Genomic DNA, 15,173 nt, shown 5'->3' with positions numbered 1-15,173 from the left:
TTTTTCTTTTATTTATTTATTTTTTAATATGGAAAAAGTATCTGAACCTAAATTATCAAGGTCAGCCAGAAGTTTGTGTGTTTAGCACAAGGATTACTTGCATTATTGAAAACCTTGACCGTGTTTAGCATAACTGTAACAGTATATTAAAGTAAATGAGGAAAGGCATAATAAAACTATGAGTTTGCATTTTTAAGCGGAAAGTAAGGGGGTCAAAGTGACATCACATCACACTGACCCCGAGCCCACTACAAGTCCATTAAATGTCTGAGTGGTCATTAAAAAGCAATAAATGTGAAAATGTTTTACAGTGAGTCACCTAATGGGAAACAAAGTGAAATCTATCACAGGTGTGAGACTTGTAATGAGCCAGGGAGGCATCGATGACTCATACAGGTTTTAGAATGAGTCATCAATTTAGAGCCGCTGCACAGCGTATCTGTCTGGGTACGAAGAGACAGGCAGGTAGACTGGGATAATCAGAAAAGCAGGCAGATGTGTCGAGGGACAGACGGACCAGACGATGTGTCGCTTAGCAAACTGATACGTTGAATGAATATCAGCCGAAGCAGCTGACAGGCAGTCACACTGATATACAGATAATTATGTATTGACAGGGAACAAGGGATCAAATACAGCCAGATGGGAAAATGATGACTGTTTAAGGAGCACGTTGCCAAAAAAAAAAAAAAGAAACTCAAACAAAGCACCCAGAAATGCTGATGTGAAGCAAAATGTCTTATTATTCTGTCGTCTAGATTTCCTTGAGACTAATGTGTGCAAGAGCGGTTTAAAAAAATCTGATAAAAGTTTAGTTATTGGATTTAACTGAACACCAACATACAAAAGCACAATTTATTACTAATTGTTGAAATATATTACACGATGAGCACAAAGACAGTGTGAGGAAAGTGCCTTAAGAAAGTCAGTGAAGCCATAAAGGGATGTTGGTAAACTTCTGAGGACTAGTCAGATCCAAAATGAAGATACAGACTGTCATGGTCCTGGGTTGCTGATCCAGTGCTGTGTGTTTATGGACTAATCATTATGGTGTTTCTAGAGTGACTCATATTTCCTAGTTTAGTTTTTCTTGTTGTTTATCCCTAGTGGTTCTGGTTTTGTCTGCAGTGTTTCCTGTGCTTGCCAGTCTTGTTGTCATGTCCTGTCCATTATAGTCTTCGTCTCTGTGTTCTGTCTTTAGCACACTCCTTAACGTCTCTCTCTCTCCTTCTCTGTCTCTCCTACTGATAAGATTTATTTTGAAGCTACCTTGTCTCAGGTGTATGTTCAGTTTTGCTTCCCCTGTTCCATCAGTCAGATTTGTTTCTGCTGTGTTTCCACTTGTGTCCCATCCTCTTGTTATCCCGTGTATTTAAGTCTCTAGTTTATCACTGTTCCTCGTCACCTCAGCAGTCTTCATGTCCTCCTGCTGTGTGCTTCATGTTTTGCAGCCTAGTTACCACGCCAGGAGTTTATTGTTTTGTGCTTTGAGTTTGTAGTTCTCAGCAATAAAGCTGATTAAGTTCATGTTTCATCTTTGGAGTCCTGCATTTGGGTCCAGCCTCTGCTTGCCACACAGCCAGACCCTGACACAAACTGCAGTGAGACACAATAGCAGAGTGGAGAAAGCAGTGCTCAGATGAAGCAGAAATTAACCTCTATCAATATGATGGAAAGAAATAACCAACTTTACCACATGCTGACGGTCTTCTACTAAATATGTTGAAAGTCTTCGATGGGCAAACCTTCTGTCATTACACTGGAGCTTCATCCACAACAACCAGAAGTGTAACAGTGTGTGTGTGTGTGTTCCTGTCTAGCTATCTTTGTGAGGACCGAAATCTGTATTCTACTATACTTGTGAGAACCAACAGTCACTTGTGAGGACACACTCACCGGTCCTCACAAGTTTGAAGGCCTGTTTGAGGCTCAAAATGTGGTTTTAGTGTCAGGGTTACAATTAGGTTATGGTTAGGTTTAGGGTAAGGGTTAGGTAGGACTGGGCGATATATTGAGTTTTTTTAAATTATCGATATATTTTTATACGAGATATAAAGATGTGACAATATCGTTTATATCGATATAGTATTGAAGTCCAATTTATAATGTTAATCGATATAATCGATATAATGTTACGTTATAATTATACTTGTGGAGCCGCAAGTTTGCCTCTCTTTCTCTGTCCACTTTTGTCTCTACGCAACTACTCGGCCTCGCCTCTCCTTCACTGAACACAACTCCCCCTCCCCCATCGCTTCACCTGCAGGCAACGACAAGATGGACATGGCAAATCTCCGCTAACGAGTTACCGCGGATCGCCCCGTGCGTGGGGCTGGACGGCGTCAACGTGTTAGCGAGCTAATTGCGCTAACGAGCTAACGATATGCAGCCCCTGTGGGCTGCATGGCCTAAAATCCTTTCATTTTCTCAAAATTTGACAGTGCGCCTTATATATGAATTCTGGTTGTGCTTACTGACCGCAAACTGATTTTATGTGGTACACGGTGCTCAGCAATCTGTCAAAAAATGTTTTATTACGACTTTGCAGCTGCACCGCTTGATGGCTCCAGACTACGGCTACCGTAGTCGCGGAGTAATACGCGAAGTAATACGGAGTAATCGCCTCGCGGAGTAATACGTACAGTGCATCAACGTAATATTACTGTATTGTGTGTGTATAAGGACCATAAATGGCACCTGTAAGAGACGTGGTTACGAAGCAGATTTCAAACTCAAGGCTGTCAGTCACGCAGTAGAATTTGGGAATATAGCAGCTGTGAAATCTGTCTTTGTTATTATGCTCAGCGTCTGTTAGTTTACATTTTGACTGCACAGTTGTGAGCTTTTTGTTATGCACAAAAACAACATTGCTTTCTTTTATTTATGGAGAATTATTATTTAATTATTATTATTTGGGGCGACCGTGGCTCAGGGGGTTGGGAAGCGAATATGGGCTCAAAATGTGGTCATAAATATTTTGTACTTGTAAAAAAGATTTGTATGTGTAAAAAAGATTTGTGCGTGCATAAAAAAAATTTCTGTGTGGACTTAGCCAAAAAAAACCCTGCAAGTTACAAGTACGAATTTTGACCCTATTTTTCTTCCTTTAAGCTGATTGGTCAATGTCATGTCAATCACAAATTAAACAATCCAATCAGAGAACAGATGGGTTTGGCTGTCGGAGGGGCACTTTTTTGAACTGCAGGTCCTTGGGCCACTTCGGAGGTGGGGTGCCCCCAGCCTCTGGGCCTGGGGCTCGGTCACTCAGGCACAGCTGGCTGCCGGCAGAACTCACGGGCGTGTCACTGCAACCCCCCCTGGCTTCTGCTCCGCGGCTGCTGAGTGAACCCTCATCTGGGACTCTCCTCAGCTCTTTCTGGGACAGTGGCGCGGCTGCCCCTCTGTTAGTCTTCCTTGGTCTCTTGTGTTCTGGGTAAATACTAGATTAATATTTAGTATTTACTGTCATATTCCCATATATCATTGTGATGTTGTTTATTCTATTACTCTTGTTCTCATGTAAGGTCTCGGGTGTTTGCGTGCTCTACATTTGTAAGGATTCAGGGGTTTTATTGTAATTTCAGCACATGAATTCACTCAATGTGAAACTACATTTAGCACTCAGATACTGGCTAAGGCCATCAAGAGCAAGAAACACATTTACAGTGTGACTATAAATAAGAAACATCCACAATGGGCTGTACATTTGTTAAAAACATCAGAACTAGAAAAAGAAAAGGAAGATGTGTCACTGAAACTAAAAATGCCAAATCAAACGTGTGGAGCTGCCTGCTGTGGTGCCCCCTTGTGACAAAGAAGCAGCTGACAGTAGTAGTAGTAGTAGTAGTATGTGCTCGTTCGAAACTTTATACTGTTCAAGCAAAACAATTTGAACTGCCAACTCTTTTGGGTAGTGACCTCCAAAAACATCAATAAAACTATGAAAAAAGGGGCAAAATGTCAAATAAAGTGTTTTAGGTTTGCACACCTATCCTTTCTTCATCTCATCAAATCAAAACAAATTTATATTGACTAAACAAAAATAGTCCCGCTGATAAAGGTACATTAGTTGAATAGGGCTAGTTGTTCTAAAATTTTGATTTCAAGGACTTGTTTTTATTTTTTAAGTTTCTATAATGCTCCTTCATGTCCAGCCAGCATGATATATAGAAGAAAAGAACATTTTGAGGCTAAATGAAACCTTATGCCAAACAAGCTGACAAAATTGTAAATAATTTAAAAAACTGCAAAAATGTGAAGACAGACTGGATCGGGACAGAAAGCAGAAACAAGCTCCAAACTTATGTTCCATTAATGCCACGGTGCTGCCTCTGAAAAGGTCACCTGGTTTCAGACCACTGAGTCATGAATGAAGCCAAATGAAACGGCAAAAAGTTGACTACCCTGAAAATCATCACAGGAGAACAACAAGGTCAATTGTGAGCTGAACGTCTACCCTGGCACTCGTATCTATGCTTATTATTTCCATGTGACAGCATCCCTAACTGTCCCCCGGGTGGTGTCAAGCTAGTATCCAACCCTCTCGCAGTAGTTCAGGCTCAGTCGAGCCAGGCGCAGACTGAGCCTCATCAGAGCTCAGCATGAAGCATCAGTTATCTGCATAGCATTTCAGAAAGATTAAAAACACTCCATCCAGCCACTATCAGCCCCTGAAAACAGATGGATTAAGTGTCCATGTCAGAGTATGCTGTGTGTGTGAAATTCACTTTAAATTAAATAAAGTTACTTTCATACCACTGAGCTGAATTTTCAGCATATCTCAAGCTTTGGCACAGCCAGTGTTGGCACGAGGAAGGCCTCCGAGTGTCCTTTCTCACAAACTTGGACCGCTTTTGCATGCCTGATCTCAGCAGGGTTACTCCTGCTACAAAGCATTAGTTTTCATTAATTATTTTCCTAATTACCACAGTAAATCATGTCCACAGATATGATCACAGCTTAGCTGCTTCAAAAGGCGTATTTTTCTAGCTTACAATCAAAATAACCCAAGAGCAATGTTCCCTCTAAGCTGCGCGCGCGCAATTGCGCACTGCTGGCACGGTCTCTGCGCACAGAAAATCTGCGTTGCGCACAAAAAAAATCTAACCTGAATTGAAATTAAAATTAAAACTTTAACAATTCTGTTTTGCAGTGTTAGTCAGTAAGTGACTGGCTGCTCCCGTATGGGATTAGAACGATGCCACCTTATCCCATAGTCCAGCCAATGATGCGATTCACATTCGTATATACGCAGCTAATCAACGTCGTTGACAGGCTATGACAGCGTCCTTATGTGTCGACAACAGTGTTTTAGCTAGCAAAGCAGCGTGGCTGATGTGGAGTGAAGCCACGTTAATGACACCATGTACAACTATTGGAGATGTGAGCAAGACAGAACAATTGACAGGACACAATAGCAGAAGTGTGGACTTTATACCTGTTTTTAAATTGTGTTGATAGGCCACGTAAAACCAGAGTCAATAGTCAATAGTTTTGTTGCGTGTGTCAGAACAATGAGGCGACTGCTGAATGTTACAGGTGTTACAGGAGTGATACATCTCCTGTTGTCAGGCCTGCAGGTATCAGGGTGTTGTTCTCCTTTATCTCATAGTGGACAGAAATTATTTTTTGGAGTGGCAAAAATAATTTGTGTGGCATCAAATTTGATGCAGAATAGCTGATTGTTCTGTAAATAGTTTGAAATGTTTATTTTTAAAAAAACGCCTTGGCTGCATTTTTAGGTAAACAGCTGCAAAAAAAACATTGTTGTTTGCATAACTCAGTTACTTTTTTGAAGAAGTACTATATAATTGCCCAACATTGGTCTTTATATACTGTAGTTTGCAGACACAGAGTTACAGGACTCTCTCCCAGACCACAGACTCATAATACAAGTCAGAGCTTTATAAAAAAAAAAAAGAAAGAAAAAAAAAGTTGTTTTTTCAAAATTGGACTTCAAGTTATTTTTACTCCCAATAGTGTTAACATACTACACGGGTCATGAACAAGATTTTTTTTTAATTTTCATTGTAAGTGGGCTAAAGCAGTTAATTAAAAGTAGTCTAACACAAATGTAAATGCTGCAATTTGATTATTCTAATAAACATGTAACTTGGATGGATTCAGTGCTGGCATTACCACAGCGCACACGTCTAATGTCGCTCACAGTGGTCCAAGGGACCGCTCAGGGAGTTTGTGTGTTTGCTCAGACACATGAAAAATTAGAGGGAACATTGCCCAAGAGTCCTTTTGCTGACACACAGTGAAGGAAACTGGAATTTCATCAAAAATGTGAAGATCTGAGGCAATGGAAATGAAAAACAGCACTTTCCTAGTCTCAGTGAGACATGTTTGTGCACATGTTTATTAGTACTTTTAGTGCTTTATCATTCTCACACCTACAGCCAATTTCAAATCCCCCCATATGGAAAAGAAATAGTAAAAACATATATGATTTACTCATGAAAGTGGCCACTTTCTTATTACTTTCATATATTGTTTTAGTAAGTATACAAAACATACAAGTTTCATTATATAATTTTTCAAGGGATCTTATATGTGTTTTCACTCTTGTATGCTTTTCATACAAGTTTCATACAAGACAGATAAAAACTTTATAAGATTTATATATATCTTTTCCATATGGGCCCAGTCCTCACAGCTCCTCACCTCAGAGCTGAGAGAAGTTAAACTTTGATCCACTAAAGTTTCTGTTTCTGTTGTCACTACAAGCTGCTGAATGTCACATATATTCCATGTTCTCTGGTCACTACAAAGAAGCTAATCCTTTTCTGCTAGTCACTCCTCTGTCTTTTAGACTGTCAGAGAAAACCAGGACACCCGGAGAAATCCTGTGCAAACATATGCAGAAAGGCCCCAGAGAGACTGGTCCACAGAACATTCTTGTTATGAGGTCACATTGCCAACCACTGCACCTCTGCCCCACCCAAGGATAAATGTTTCAAAAGGTATAAAAGTACTTATTAAACCTGCTTAATCATGGGATGCAGGATAGACAAAAACAGTTCACTGTCCTGAATATCACTTTGATAATTCTGACATTCCTGTTTAAAAATCTCTGATTATAGCCTTCAGCTTTTGAGTTTACTGGTCCAAACAACTTACAAAAACAAAGTGGGAATACTGCATGCTGTGTGCATGGAAATCTACTGGCAGTGAAGACTTTACTTACACTATAAAGCAAACGCTATCAAACTCTGGCCTATAAACACCCATAACATGCTGCTGTCATCACCCTCTGATGATGATTGTGGACTTCACTGCAAACATGCTGTGTGAAAGCATTATAGAAAACACATTTAGCACCCTTTATGGTGAAACTGCACTGTCAGATCAGACAGCTGTTTGTCGAGACATGAAGAAAAGAGAAACTCATCAGGAGAAATATACGGTGAAGCACAGCGGCGGCAGCATCATGCTATGAGCTATTCTGATGAAAATGTTAATTTAGATTCTTGGCAGTGCAATAATAATACTCTCAGATGTGGTGACCATTAATTGATCGACTGAATTTATTTACATATATGACTTACTCTCAGATTCTGACATATTCTCTTCCAGTGTTCCCTTCATCACAGCTGGTGTCCTGGTGTTATTTTTGTATGCTGCCATCCACACATAAGGCAAACAGGCAATGAATGAATACAGCGGTAAATTGAGCCACAAACACAGACACAATGTTTTCAGCACTTAAACTTTTTGAGTAGTCACTTATTTGTACTAGAGAGCGAAGGAAAAGTGAGAGATCTCACGGCGTGAAATCTGTGAGATTCTCTCTAAATAAAGAACTCTGAGTGAAGGTATTGCAGTGCACAGCTGGCTACAAATATTGCATCTTTTATGAAGACTCTCGGGCATGCAGTCACTCCTGCAGAGAAGCTCCTGTAGAGTGACAGCACAACAAAAAGCACACACACTCTCACACACAAACTGAATTGTTCTTTATACAAATACTCAGAACGTCACATATGAAGGTTTCTACCAGTAGTGATTAACCACGACCATAATTATTTTGAATTTTGGTGAAATGTAGAGTTCATATGCCAAATATTTTTGTGAGTTGTTAGAACTTCTGTTAGTCATACTGGATTTTAGACAATAATAAGTCATTTTAAAGAATTTAGACAATCTTCAGCTGATGAACCTTGTGTAAATGTGATTTACCTCACTCTAGCAATCACAGCCTCAACACAGACCTCAATAACAGAGATTGTCTATCATGCAACATGTTGGGTAAACATGCTAATAAATATAAATGCAATATTTTTATTTGTGCACAGATTTCTGCCATGACATGAAACATCATATTTAATGGGGTGTGACTGACTCTGGCTGCCTCATGTGGTGGACTGGCAGCCTGTCCAGTGTGCACCGTGCCTCAGCTGACATATCCCCACCCACCCTGTGACCATAAAGATAGTGTTTCAGGAAGAAAGGATCCCTGATAATGCTAATGTTAGCACAGCAGGGCGGTGTTTTGCCGGTGCAGGCAGCTGCCATCTTCCTATTTTCAGAGCTCAGTCGTTCTTTTTCGTGTTATATTTATTTCATCTTAACTGACTTGTTAAACCTTTAAAATCTAAATATCTGAACTACATGAGATCCTTAACAGGGCAGCATAGTAACATCACTGCCAAAGAGCACTGAAAGTGTGATTACAGAGGAATGCAGACATGTAAAACAAGTGACATAAAGTGTGATGTCCTTTACATTATTTTCAGTAACATTTTATTTGTCGAAAAACTGAACAAAATTCACACGAACAGCTTTTATAGTGATCATGCATCCAGAGTGACTAACGCGAGATAATGGCCTATCAGCGCAGTGATAGAGGTCTGTTTGTGGCAACAGTGGGGTGACAGACAGAGCGAGAATGCCAACACGCCGGGCGAATTTTTTCTGTGCAGCTGTCACTCAAACGTCTCACAGCTCAGGAGCACAAAGCCAGCGATGCTCGGTTTTATTCAACTGTTGAACACTGGCTGATTTTCTTTTGTGAGAACAGAAAAGCAATGCAGTGCTGATCATGGAAATGCATTCTTTTCTACGCACACTTATGGGATCAATGAAGAATAGACAGCAGATCATTCTCCTCACCTTGACTGTCTGTGATGTGTGTTTTTAAGATTGCGTTCTGACTCCGGGACTGCCGAGTGATCATCGTCAATAAAAGAGAGCGAGCTGTAGAGGCACCAGTGCAAGCCAAGGCCATAACTTGACCTCCAGCCTCCTTTGCATTGGTTCAGATAGATCAGGTAGTTCAGGTATCTCATCAATCCAGAAAATACAATGAAATACATTTGTACACTTTGTTGTGTTTTTAAGTAAAAAATAAACGATTAAAGTAGGAAAAATAAATGTTACTGCTAGCATACCGTTTACTGGAGGGGCTGTAACTTTTAAGTCCTTTAGCATGTAAGATTTTTGGTATTTACATATAATAAGAAAACTGAATTTTCAAGAATCAGTTAAAGTAAATTAAGATAAGTAGTAAGTTAAGTTAAATCATACAAACCTAAGTATCCACATTATATCCAATATATGAATAAAATTACAGGTTATCAGAAATCAGCTTTCCAACTGAGCAAATGACTCGCATGCACAGTTACAGGCTCTCGTGGGTTACATGAAATGCATAATGATACAGGACACGTGTAAAGATATTATTTCAAAAGTAAATCCTGTAAAAAGTAGTTTTCCGATGCCAGCACCTCTCTGTTTCACGGGATCTGTCTAGTGGCACAAGTTTTTTCCTGATAGCAAAAAACTATCAAGATACTGAAAACAAGGGCACTTCCACCCCCGATATATTGCATGAGTGCATACATATATTGCATGCACTCGTGCAATATATGTATTTTTCTGTAAAAATGTGACTCTAACTTCAATAAATACTTTTAAAAATAAATAAATGAGATACAAGGTGTTCTCTGGATGTATAAGCATAAGTATAAGGTCTGCTCTGTGCAGCTGGAGAAGACGCTGAATGATAATGATAACTACCACACTGACTAGAACACCGACACATGAGACAGGAAGCGCTGGGGCGCTCTGGTTAGCAGCAGCTAAACTTTTAAAACAAGAGTAATCCCCACTGCTATTCAATCATACAGTTTATGTGAATGGATGAAAAAATAGGAATAAAAACATCAAAATGAGGTGCCAGAAATACTGGAGGGTGTATGTCTACCTTGATGTATAAAAAAAGGCTGTTCGTGTTGGTGGATAACAAGCCTGACTCTTGTCTGATAAGTTAATTATTGCAGCTCCTGAAGGATTAAGGTGGAAACATTGTTTTTGAACAATACATCTGGATTTAACTCGGATTAAATGTTCTCTCCAAATGTGGTTGTGGGATTTTTTTTTGTCCAGTCCAGGAACTATATGGGTTTAGGGAAGCTCTTTGCAGATACAGCAGAAAGGCGAGATGATGTGATGCTTAACATGTAAATAAATTTGCTGTCAGTTACTCAAATGTGAAGGTGGCACTGTGGCAGCAGAGATTACTGCTCCATCTACGGTTGTGTTTGAATCTGGGCTGATATGAATATGTCTGATATGATATGAAACCACATGGGATTTCAAATGGCAACGCTTTTATCATAATATGTGCTATTACTCAACAGCGTTACATACAGTAGCAGAGACCCAAGTGTCATCTCAGCATTGTAGTCAACACAACCACAATCAGAACAACCACACATGTGTCTGGAGTCACTGCAGGCTGCGGGAGCGCTGGGTGAGACATGACTGCCACCTTGATCTCAGGTGGGCTGACCATAAGAATTCAGATATGCATGCAATCTCACACTTTAATGACACTTACAGTGAAAGTATAAAATTACAATTATACTAAATTCTACACTACAAAAGGTGGTCAAGTGTTTGGCTGCTTGAGAAAAGGTGGATACACAGGAAGTTATCTACGACTGGCTGCTCCAGTCTGCATGTCAAAGTTCATTTTCATTTCAGACTGATCTATGATGGTAGCTGATATGTATGTGTCATGTAGATTCGTTTTATGTTGAGCTGAAAGACAGTTATGTTTTTACACATTTACTTTCTTTCCATGTGACAGGGAATATAAAAACATAACAATACAAACATTTAGTTAATGCAGGAACGTCTAAGAGACATTTTACTGCTGAGCTGTTTGTCTGTGGCACACATCATAAACTAACCCATCCAGGATCAGGCACCAATGAAGGCTCTGACACTGTCAGTGAAATTTTATCTGAAATAAACGTCGTGCTCAGAGCTGTGAGAGTTGCAGTAATTGTGTCTGTGAGAAGCATGCGGTGGAAACTTGAGTAAATGATCCGCTGCTCTTACGTTTCTACAGGTGATTGGCTGGGTGCCTCACTCATTTCCACACACACCGCCTATCAAACGCTAATCAAAAGCGCGTGCGCATGTGTGCGCATGCACGGAGGCACACACACTTGATTTTCACGATGCCAAACACAAACGGAGACTTCCTCCGTGACGGCACCCTCTGCTCATAAAGCCAATCAGCGCGCTGGCTGCTATAAATAATTCCGGCTCTCCGCCGGCCGGCCCCGCCGACACCAACACCAACACTGCGGAGAACCGGAGCCGGCCAGGCCCTCCTCCTCCCTCGGCTGACTCCCCTACAGCCTCGTCCTCCTCTCCCGTCTCTGTCACAAAACGCACACCTTTGAATGCGAGTGATGGCGGCGGAGGATTGAGGAGATCCGCCTTTACCTGGAAAAAAACGGAAGGCACAGAGCGAGAGGGGAGAGGAGGAGCAGGAGGGAGGGGGAGATATCCGCAGCATGCCTTTGTGTTCCGCGCCCCGGTGCCAGAAGTGGCTCTTTCAGCCCACAGCCGCGCGGATTGTGCACAGACATCGCGCCAGCAGGTGAAGCGCGTACCTGCAGCCCGCCCGCGTGCACAAACACACCGAGACCAAAACAGCCTCACGCCTAAAACCGTCTGCCTCACCGAGAGTGCCAGCTCCCCCTCCATCCACCCGAGCTGCAGCACTAATGCACAAACAAGCACGGAGCACCGGGGGTCCCCGCGGCGTCCCGGCAGCGCGGGCTCTCTCATCGTCTAACATACGCTGCGTTTGCTTTCACTAACCTGATGCGTCTGAAGGACCGAGGGGCCGAAGGGATCCCGACCAGTCTGCAGGAGAGCTTTCGTTTGATGCCTGTCCTATATCCAGTCTCTCTCACACACGCGCGCGCTCGCTTTCTCTCCACCACCCCCTCTTGCGCACTATTACCTCACAGCCTCCACTCTGTTCCTCCAAGACGAGAGAGAGAGAGAGCATATGGCGACAGATTCTCAACAGGAGCGCGAATCCGTGTAAAAGTAGAGACTCTGCTTTGTGCTTTGTTTAAATTCTCCAAAGTGCGCACGCCACCACCAACAAGTGAGCCTGTTAGGATACACATAAAGTCCATTCAAAGAGAACAGTGTTTAAGCTGACAAAGGTGCACAATTTAAAAGAGGCCAGAACACAAAATAGGATTTTACCCTCAGAGGTTTTAATGGGGTGTAGGTGAATTCATTTATTTTGATTGCGGGCGTGAATATTCCAGTTTACAGTATGCCATCTATTTTATTTTGCCAGATGTGATCAGAGGACACTTTGATAACCGAATGCTACATCTTTCACACAGAGGCCTGACACTGCCATTTAAAAAATAGCATTCATAGAAATATACATGCGGATAAGGTGGGCGCACGACAGGAAGCCAGCTGCAGCAGCTGTTTGTAAATTCAAAGTTAGCCTGCTGTACACGTAGAAGTGAAAGAAAGCACCAGACAGGGGGACTTGCATGTGTCACTTTAATTTTGAACAATGCAGGCTTCAAGGGAAAGTTTGGAAGTTTAAAATAGCCTAGAGTCGTCAAACAGCTGGTCCTGAGTCATCAAGCCCTCATGGGAGTTGAAACAGTGACATGAAATAACAGGATGTTCAGATTTTATTGTCATGCAGCTGTAGGTAGTTTATAACTTAATAAATGCCCACAATGTGACCGAGAACAGATGCAAAGACCACATACTGGCTTTTATTTCTTTATGAATCAAAACAATGGTGCCGCTGATGCATCCGGGGCTAGCGCAGCTCTCAGAGCAGCCTGCGTAGCCGGAGGCCGTCAATCCGAAGCCTCGTGATGCCTAACGCTAATGCACTCATTGTTAACGTGTCATTACCGAGCTCCTTTATCGCTGAGCAAACACACACGCATGTACACAGATCCTGTGCAAACAGATAGGACAGGTGCTGCCTCCTGCGTGTCACGCTAACATCACGGCTGAATCAGCCGAATGAAACAAACTCGCAGTCCTCACAATTAAGCACCACCAGGCGTTAGTTTAGGTTTAATTATTAATATGCATTTTGAGATCAAACCCCATCTTTGCATGTGGTATCATGAGCGTAGATGGTGTACTGGCGTCTTTATTCTACACTTCAAACACTTCTTACAGAAAGTGACAACATTAGGTGTACTGTCAGGGACTAGTAAGCATAAGAAATGCAGAGATTAAATACTGCAGCAGTGAATGACCCAAAAAAGTTTTTGTTTTTTGTTTGTCTTGTTCCATGTTCAATAATCCAGGTAAGGAAATCAACTTTCTGAGATTCACTCAGAAACATTTTCACTTTATTAACCTTCTAAATTTAAAGTGAATCACTGTTATCAGTTTTCATATCATTTCCTTTAATTACACAACCAAAAACATACATTTTCTCATGTATATAAAATCGTATGAAGAATATGTTTGAATCTCTACAATAACATCATGAACACTGAAAGATGGTTTGTACTTAGTTATGCAGAGATGTTGTGTTGGGGTTAAATAATGAAATGTCTATATTTTTACTTTAAAAAAATCCTTCTGCAACCTTAAATATTTCAAAAGAATGAAGGCTCTTTCCCAGAGGCAGTCATTTCCCCACGACTGCAGGCTTTTATGCCGTCTGAGGATACTAATCTTAGTTATGGCAATCACATCACCTCTCCAAAACATCCATCGTGTGGGTTCAGAGGGAGGTTACTCCTGTGTGCACCATGTGCGCATTTATTTAGACCTTTTTCTTTTTCCAAAGCAGATCCCATCTTTGGATGTTCTAGCTGGTTAATGTGTTAGAGGTGTGTTTTTGACTAATCCTCTAATTGAAAATCATTTAAAGGCTGCTTGTCGGGGTTAATGTCACCGGATGTTTGTCTTTGCATGGTCAAGATTCCTGGTTCCCACTTTTGCAAGGTCGCATTTCACTCATTTTTGTGTTAATGAACAAATAAGTGGCTTCGACACAAGCAAACAAAACCATCCCTAGGCTTCTGAAAACAGAGGATTCAGTCATCAGCTATTAAGATTTAGTTGAGTCTGCAAAGTCAGTGGTGCTGGTGTTATGATGTGGAACTCCAATCGTGGATGCTGCCATTAGTGACATTTGCCCATATTTACTGCCACTACATCCTGCTGGCGCCGCTAAGGCTGCTTACACAGCATTACACACCCACTTCCCCTGGAGAAATCAATGATTTAAAAAAAATTTGGCAGGTGATTATTGGTTGGATAAGAAGACTCTGTCATGTTGCACAACATCAGTGTACAAATGTGATCATGAAACTTTAGACTGCGTTGATAATTTACTCTTTTCTTCGTCTTTCTCTCTTTGCATCACATACATATTTAAATTTTATTTCTATGAAATGTCATACAGATGTCTGTGAGCATGAGAAAAAAAAGTCAAACATCAATTTGATGATTAACTGACTTTCCATCAAGGCCCATATCATGTCAGGCTGTGTGTTTTAAATTGTGCATCAAAGGAGATGTCAGCTTGAGTTGTCTGCAGTACTACAAGGCTTCCAGGCAGACTAAAGCCCCACGAAGAGAAGGCAAATGAATCAGGTCAAGCAAGAACTGATCCCCTGCCTCATTCCTGACTTTAAAAGACATTGACAAGCTATTACAGGTAGCTTATTTTGCATTCTATATACTGCAGAGACACGTACAGCATTTTACACAGTTCCAGTTTCCAGCACCAAGAGTCCCACCCCACTGATATTCCATAAAAACTCTTAACTGTGAAACAGTATGCCATCACACATTTTGTTACAAGACCGGGCTGCGATTACATAACCACATTTCTGTTAAACAGCACA

General features: G+C 41.2%; 1 protein-coding gene across 2 annotated transcripts in view; it reads right to left on the bottom strand.

Moving 5' to 3' along the window:
* cplx2b (complexin 2b) overlaps positions 1–12,266 on the bottom strand; it is a 59,968-nt gene extending 47,702 nt beyond the window's left edge. Inside the window, exon 1 of one of the 2 annotated variants that reach the window (XM_004552057.5) lies at positions 12,127–12,266. The gene's annotated coding sequence lies outside the window, so the exon portion shown is untranslated. The remainder of the gene's footprint in view (positions 1–12,126) is intronic. The other variant, XM_004552056.5, reaches the window with a different exon arrangement.
* Between the last annotated feature and the right edge of the window lie 2,907 nt (positions 12,267–15,173).

Source organism: Maylandia zebra, linkage group LG2, assembly GCF_041146795.1.
Source record: "Maylandia zebra isolate NMK-2024a linkage group LG2, Mzebra_GT3a, whole genome shotgun sequence".
Taxonomy (NCBI): Eukaryota; Metazoa; Chordata; class Actinopteri; order Cichliformes; family Cichlidae; genus Maylandia; species Maylandia zebra.
This window is presented reverse-complemented; position numbering and strand designations above follow the sequence as displayed.